Consider the following 7,672-nt stretch of genomic DNA (forward strand, 5'->3'; position numbering starts at 1 on the left):
TGGGCACGTGCCATTGACCCATCAGCCTGGAACTCGTGGGCCGGTGGGCGGGACCTTCCCCTTCTATGCTTTGCTCCCAATTGCTGGAATAATGTCTGGCTCATCATAAGTGCAATGTCTGTTTAGTGAAGGACTAGAACAGTATCATTGCTACTTAGTAGAAAAAAGTCAAGATTAGCTTGTCTAAATATGTGATATTGTAAAAGTGATTAAGGTCCAGCAAGACAGCTCAGCGGACTAACTGCGTGCTTTGGCAAGCACAGAGACCAGGGTTTGACCCCGCTCCTGCATCCTGTGCCAGCTCCACTCCAGGGCACGCTGAGTTGGCGACTGAGTCCAGGTGTGGTGGCGCATGCCTATATTCACAGTGCTTGGCAGGGTGAAAATAGGAGGATCCTAGGAGTCTGAGCTGCGTAGTAAGACCAAATACATAAATTTAAAAAGTGATTGAAATACTAACCTACAGGTAAGCATAAATGGGTAGGGGAGCACTCATGTTATTTGTTCATGATCATATTACTTTGTGATCACTATTCTGATCTTCATCTGTTAATGTAAATAATTGAAATTTCAAGCTAAAGAATTTCTGTAACAATTTAAAAATTTATATAAAACTCATGTGCTCAATGAATGCTGGTGCTATTCTTATAAGAGTGAATTATCAAGTTGGCCTTGATGATGTTTGCCCATTACTGTGTTGTCTTGCTTTTATTTATTTATTTATTTATTTATTCAGAACCAGGGATTGAACTCAGGCCCTTGCGCTTGCCAAGGAAGCACTTATTCCACTGAGCCATCTCCCCGGCCTCTTGTCTTGCTTTTAAATCTTTGTCAAAAACTAAATGTTGTAGCTAAATTTGACACTGTGCAGTCATATTTGGATTTACACATTTTATGAAGTATTCGTATCAGATTTATTTTTACGTTACCTGCTATCTTAATTTCTTTCCCCCTGGGCTTCTAATCCTCAGGCCACTGATGTATCACTGTGCACATACAGAAAGGCACTGCTCCCGTGGACATATGCATAGATAGGATGGTGGACGGGTCGGTGGGTAGATGTGTACATAGCTATATAATGCACATGAATTGGTATTTATAAAAAATAGATTTTTATTTGTTCACCTGTATGTTAGATACAATTATTTGCTTTGCATCTTCTCCCACTCTCTATAGTTATTCACCTGTAAGAATATTTCTGTGTCCCCACCCACAAACTATGCCTTACTGCTCCTTAATACTGAGCTCAGTTGTGTGACTTGCCTGAGCCAATGGGATTCCACAAGCTAGGGACCTGTGCTCGTGATTTTAGCCTGACTCTACATATATATGTAGTGACGTAAACCTGAGCCTTTATTATGTGTGAAGATGGGCAGGAGGTGATTCTTCAGCTCTTAATTTGGGGATTGGACCCGCACCAGCACCAACTGACAGACTTAGCAGATGACACTGGTGGAAGCCTGAAGAATATGGGGCAGCTGAGCGCCCTCTCCTGTGCTTCTGTTCTCAGCACCTGAAGCACCTGAAGACCGTGTCTTCCCGTCTCTGCCCACTTGACCCTCTGATGCAAGCAAGATGCCCAGAGAGAACTGAAATGTGTGGTGCAGCGTAGAGCCACACTCAGGTGAAATGAGCTGAGCCCTCGCAGGTATACTGATTTGTAAGCCCAAACAGAGTCTTTTTATTTTATGCCTCTAAGTTGTAGGGTGGTCGGCTATAGGCATGATTGTGGCTATAGGGGTACTTTTTGTTATGAAGAGCCCTTTTCTTGTGGCTAGCAGATCTACCACAGGATTTGCTATCTACCGAGAAATTTTGTACTGTTTAAAAATTGCCCTACATGAATCCAGCATGCCTTGTGGTGTGAAGTAAATCCTTATTGACAAAGATGAACACCTTACCAGAGTCACAGATGTATTGCTACAATTTAAATTAATTTCAACCCATGAGTTGACATTTTCCTGTAAATGCACACACACACACACACACACACACACACACATGCTCACAAGCACACACACCCATGCCCACATGCACATATGCCCATACACCCCCCCACATGCTTATAAGCACACATACCTATGCCCATGTGCACATATGCCCATGTACATACACACATGCTCACAAGCACAGACACCCATGTCCATACGCCCATACACACACCCATACACACACATGCTCATAAGCACACATACCTATGCCCATGTGCACATATGCCCATACACACACACACACACACACACACACATGCTCACAAGCACTGACACCCATGCCCATGTGCACATACACCCATACAGACACACACACACACACACATGCTCACAAGCACAGATACCCACGCCCACGTGCACATATGCCTATACACACACACACACACACACACACACACGCTCACAAGCACACCCATGGCCACATGTGCATATGCCCATATACACCCACACACATGCTCACAAACACACACAACCGTGCCCACATGCACATACACCCATACACACACACATGCTCACAAGCACACACATCCCATGCCCACCCGCGCACACACACATATTTGCAGTCATTACACTGAGTTTACGTACGTGGTCAGCACTGCTGCTGTCCTGCACCTGGTCACCCTTCGTCCCCATTCCCCTGGGAGCACCAAGCCCAAGACCATCTGAGTTAGCGCTCTCCTTTCTGTCAGGTGTCTTAGTGCAGTGGATAATGGCAAATAAGCAGCAGATGGGCTCTCTGCCGCCTGCATGCAAAACTCTTAAAGAAAAGGGAAATAAGCAGTTTAGTCTCCTCTTCCCTTATACTCCTACTTGAAATTCCGATTGGTGATTGGTAGTCATCTGGGGCTCCAAGGAGAGGGCTCCGTGGGGAAGAAAGAGACCTACCCTGGAAGTACTCTGTAGGGGACCTGCCATTTCACCCTGAGGTTGTGACCGGTGTGGGGATAGACTTCTGTCTGGTTTGTACTCTGGTTGGCTGTATTCTATAGAAATGCATATAAAATATGCAGGGTAATGTTCATCTGAGTTATTCTAATTAAATAAAATTTTAATTAAACATTATTTTCAAAATTACAAAATTAACATTGAGGGCTGGGGAGATAGCTCAGTGGACTAAGAGCCTTCTCAGGCAAGTGCAGGGACCGGGGTTCGATCCCTGGCAGCACTAGCTGCACCGGCCCCTCCCTGGGTGCACTGAGCCTGCCATGGAGGTTGGGTGTGGTGACCTACCCCTGTCATCCCAGTGCTGGGGTGGCTGAAAACGGGAGGATCACTATGAGTCCTAGTACACAGTAAGACCATGTATCAAATACATGAAAAACAAAACAGACAAAAAAAAAAAAAAAAAAAGTAATGCACTTTGAGTGAAAACCAGAAATGTTGCACTCTGCACTCTTCTGGTAATGTTCATGGCTCAGGGTGTGGCGACATATTGCTCTTGCCTGACTAGCCACTGGCTCTGCAGCGTGCCTGCCCTGGAGAAGTAGATGCCAAACACTGCAGCGGAGCCCAGGTCCACCACTCAGACGCAGGCCAGGTGGAGGGGTTCCTGGGCTTGGAGAGTTCCAGGTAGAAGAGGGAAGAGAGTAGCAGAAAATGAGAGTGAAGGGGATGCAAGAGGAGGGCACAGTACAGGATGGGATAATGCCAGCTGCACCAAGACAGGCAAGTTGGGTTGTTCGGGCCTGACGGTGCAGGGTTTGGAGCATGAGGACTGAGATCGAAGACAAGCAGGTCACATATTTTGCCCACCACTTACCTATCTGCCCTAGCAGAAAAGATGGAGGCAGGAGTGGGAATGAGCTTTCTTCCCAGGGGTTCATCTCTGTATCCACCTGCTTCCCTCCTTTCCTGTCACTCCTTCTAGTCCAAATGTTAAGTTGCACTAAAGTTGACTACAATTAAAGAGGAACACAATGGCCACTGTTCATGCCCACTAGAAAGGGCCCCGTTGCCCAGATATGTGGACAGGCATTGTCAAGTGATTTCTGAAGCAGAGGACCTTCACACTTGTGCTTACCCTGACTTGCTAGCCTGCTAGCCCTCCCTGAAGATGCTGTACTTTCCAGACTGTAGTCACACAAGTCAGTTCCTTAAAGAATAATCTTAGACCTCTGTACACACACACACACACACACACACACACACACACACATGTACGTAGCTCTATGCATCCTTTTGCTTCTGTTTCTCTGCAGAACTTTGATTAATAAAAAGGGTGTGACCAATGTAGATACAAAAATATGAAGGACTTACATTCTTATTTTCTAAGAGAAATTTCTATTTCACATGACATAATATGATAACAGTGGCAGTGGTGATAACGTTAATTGTGATATAGCTGCACAATTATAATTCACTTGAAAACCTCCCAGTGATGTGGTCTTCTAACGTGTTGTTGGCCATCTTCTTTAGCTCTTATATGATATTTATTATTTGTCACACAAAGCCATGTATAATGAAATAGTTCCATAATAAATCAAAACATTTAGCAGAACAAGTAAACAGGAATGTTTACCCAGTAAGCTTTTACTTGCAGTTTGGTGTGCAGTTGGTGGGAAATGCTCCCTGCATTAATGAATGGACTCAGTGAAGCTGACCAAGGCACCTGCCAAAAATACCTTTAAAATGTTCCTTTTCCACAACCCCACAAATTAAAAAGTGTTCAAAATGTTAATTTGGAGCCCAAAAGGAACAAGCACAGACTTTGTGTTAACCAGTGTTTATATGAAGTAGGAATTCCAATTACTGAGGTTTAATTATGCTATCTGGAACTCAGAAATAAGTTTTGAGTAATATGTTTGGGATAAGGTACAACTCAAGTAAGTAAATGCCTTCACTTATTTTTTTGTTTTCTAAATTCAATGAACTATCTTTTCAGAGGCAACCCACTTCAGCTTCTTGCCAGGGTAATGATGCTTTTGTAAAATACCATGGAGAACCGAGAATAAATGATAATGATAATGATACAAGAAGCTCTGACCTAGAAGGGAATATTGCTTTTGCTGCAGGTAGAAGCTCACGTAAGGAAGGGGTTGCAAAGAAACCAGAATTTCTAGATCTTTCCATGTGCTTCAGCTCCTGCCAAACAAGACAGAAGCCCACAGTAAATGCTTCTCCTGTGCTTTGAGCCATTACTCTCTTAATCAGGGGCACACAAATTATCATTTCTGTATCATAAATTCATCTCTCTTCATTATTCTCTTCTCTTCATGAAAAAAAGTGTCCTTAGGTCTTCCTGTCCTGACGACAGCCGTCCTTAGTCTTGTGCTTCTCAGGCACTCTCACCTCTTGGCCTGCTTCTCATAGGCCTGGTATTGGTTTGCTCTCTCCAGCCCCTTTCAGTCATTTAGGAAGATCTGCCAGCCAAAGCTTGGGGGCTGGGCACTGTAAAGTGACCCATGGAATTGTTTACTTTTAGATGAAATATATCCAGCTCTTTCCCACCTCCAATTTACATAAGCGTCAACTGAGATCAAAGAGGCAAAAAGACCCACAGAAGGTAGCTCAGATCCAAACACACCCACTGATGCAGATGTTGGACATTGTCCTCTTAATGCTCCTTGACTGAATATTACTCTGCATCCGCATCTCAAGCATGGGCTAAGCTCTTCATCTGCCCCTTCTTGCTTAGTTCCCATGACGAGAGAACTTCTGTTCACTTACCGACTGCTTGGATCACTCAAATTCAATCGACATGGTTTTAAGTTGTGAATAATGTACTGAATGTTGGGTCATGTAATGTCTTTCTCGCTTGCTTCTTTTCTATAGGCTATGGAACTTAGTCTTTTAGGGTGCTCTTTATAGAGGAAGGAGTACTCATGAAAAAATTAAAAGAAATTTGGCTTACAAACATCTTTAACAGGAAATTTTGAAAACACTAAGACAAAGGAAATAAAAATCAATAATAACCCAACTGTTACCACTGATATTTCACTATGTATACTTTCAGAGTTTTTTGGGTACACCATCATATACACGTATGTGTATGCAATAAAAGCAATATCACATCTTCCTCACATACTAGAAGTTTCATGGCTGAGACCCTTACAACAAATGATGGAGTGTAAGAAAAAAACATAAATTTAATGTTTCATGTTGATATTAGAAACCTCAGAAATGTAAAGGCAAGCAAAGAAGTTGTATATTAAATGAACAATTCTGTAGAAATGTGATCGAAAGGCAAAAGGCCATGAACTAATGGTCATAAACTGAGGACTGCTAAATGAGACATGTCTGTTTAGACTCTTTTGCCTGCCTCTCACCTCTGAGATGAGAACATTCCCTTGATTCAGATACAGGGAGGGTTCTTCTGGAATGGAGATTTAATGACTTCACATCTGAAGACCGTTAGCTGGCCTTGGTGGCCTGCTTTGCAGGACAGGCAAGAGAGGAGATGTAAGAGTGAGCTCCCTTCTGCTCTTCCCTAAAACGCCAAGATTTTGGGGCCATGTGCTCTGAGCCCCATCATAAACTCTTGGTAGATGCACAGTACAACTGTGCTATTGTTATTTAAACCATATCTAATAGGTTGAGGTTGTTTTTAAGGATTTTTTTACTATTTAAAAAAATGTTATGACTTCAGAAAATTTGTCCAGGGGTGAGTATAAGTCAAGTGTTAGTTGTATTTCTGAAGTCTATCGTACATATTGTCAGATTTCTCACAAACAACCTTCTGACCCTTCCTTGATAACCTGTTGTGTTAGACCATTCTTTCATGGTTTCCTGTCTACTCTGAAAACACTGCCTTCACACCACCTCTGCTCCTGCCTTCCTCCTGTAGGCAGCTCTCCCAGTCTGAGTCCAGGGATCTGGCCACGCCCTGCAAGCGTGGTGCTCTCCCTAGTGTGTACCACGCAGCCTGACAGCGCCTCCTTGTTTCATCTGTCAGGTTTCTCAGCATGTTCTTGACCTTCACTAATAGCTTCCTTTCTGCTTTTCAAAGTTCTATTCTTTAATCAATCCCAAAGCAGAGGCCATTTATTCTTGATGTTTAATACTATAGACCCTAATTCTTAGCACTTACTTCTTTTTTATTTGAGTATATTAGCTATGCAGAATAGAGGATTTCACCTAGCATATTTGTATCTGCCTACTACTTTGGTCCTGTATCTAACCCCACTACCCGCTCTACCCTTGCCTCGTCTGTCAGGCATTTATTAGCCTCCAACTAACCACTAGGGATCTTTGGGCATAACCACCACACTTCTATGGATCAGCTGTGGGGCCAGATTCACCTGGGATCCCAGTGTGCATGGTCATCTAGAGCGCAGCAGGGACAGGCAGCCTACGGTGCTCGGCTGTCCTCAGCACACACGAGGAGCTGCGACCATGAAGCGGTAGGTGCGGTAACTCACTGGTTTGCGCTGACTGTCTTATAGTGTATGTCTGTAGAACATCAATCCGCACACCTAAATATATGTATGTATGTATTTTTGTCAATTAAATTTCAATAAAGCTGAAGAAAATAAATTATATCTGATCAAATTATATTAAATTATTTAAGCATGTAATTATGTATTGATATATTATAAATTTAGTTGGTTTCTAACATCATATTTTACTTTGAAGAAGTTCTTTGTGAGACTGGGCGTGGTGGCACGAGCCTGCAATCCCAGCTCTTGGGAGGCTGTGAACAGGTGGATCACTGTGAGTCTAATCTAGTAGTGAGACCCTGAACA

At 43.2% G+C, this 7,672-nt stretch overlaps 1 long non-coding RNA gene across 1 annotated transcript in view; it reads left to right on the top strand.

Annotated features, from left to right (window-relative positions):
• Positions 1 to 1,519: 1,519 nt before the first annotated feature.
• The window catches only part of LOC111818248, a 19,645-nt gene continuing 13,492 nt past the window's right edge, over positions 1,520 to 7,672 (top strand). The window contains exon 1 of the long non-coding RNA XR_002822274.1: positions 1,520 to 1,648. This is a non-coding gene — a long non-coding RNA (uncharacterized LOC111818248). The remainder of the gene's footprint in view (positions 1,649 to 7,672) is intronic.

The sequence above is a fragment of the Octodon degus genome, unplaced genomic scaffold, assembly GCF_000260255.1.
Source record: "Octodon degus isolate 3935 unplaced genomic scaffold, OctDeg1.0 scaffold00084, whole genome shotgun sequence".
NCBI lineage: Eukaryota > Metazoa > Chordata > Mammalia > Rodentia > Octodontidae > Octodon > Octodon degus.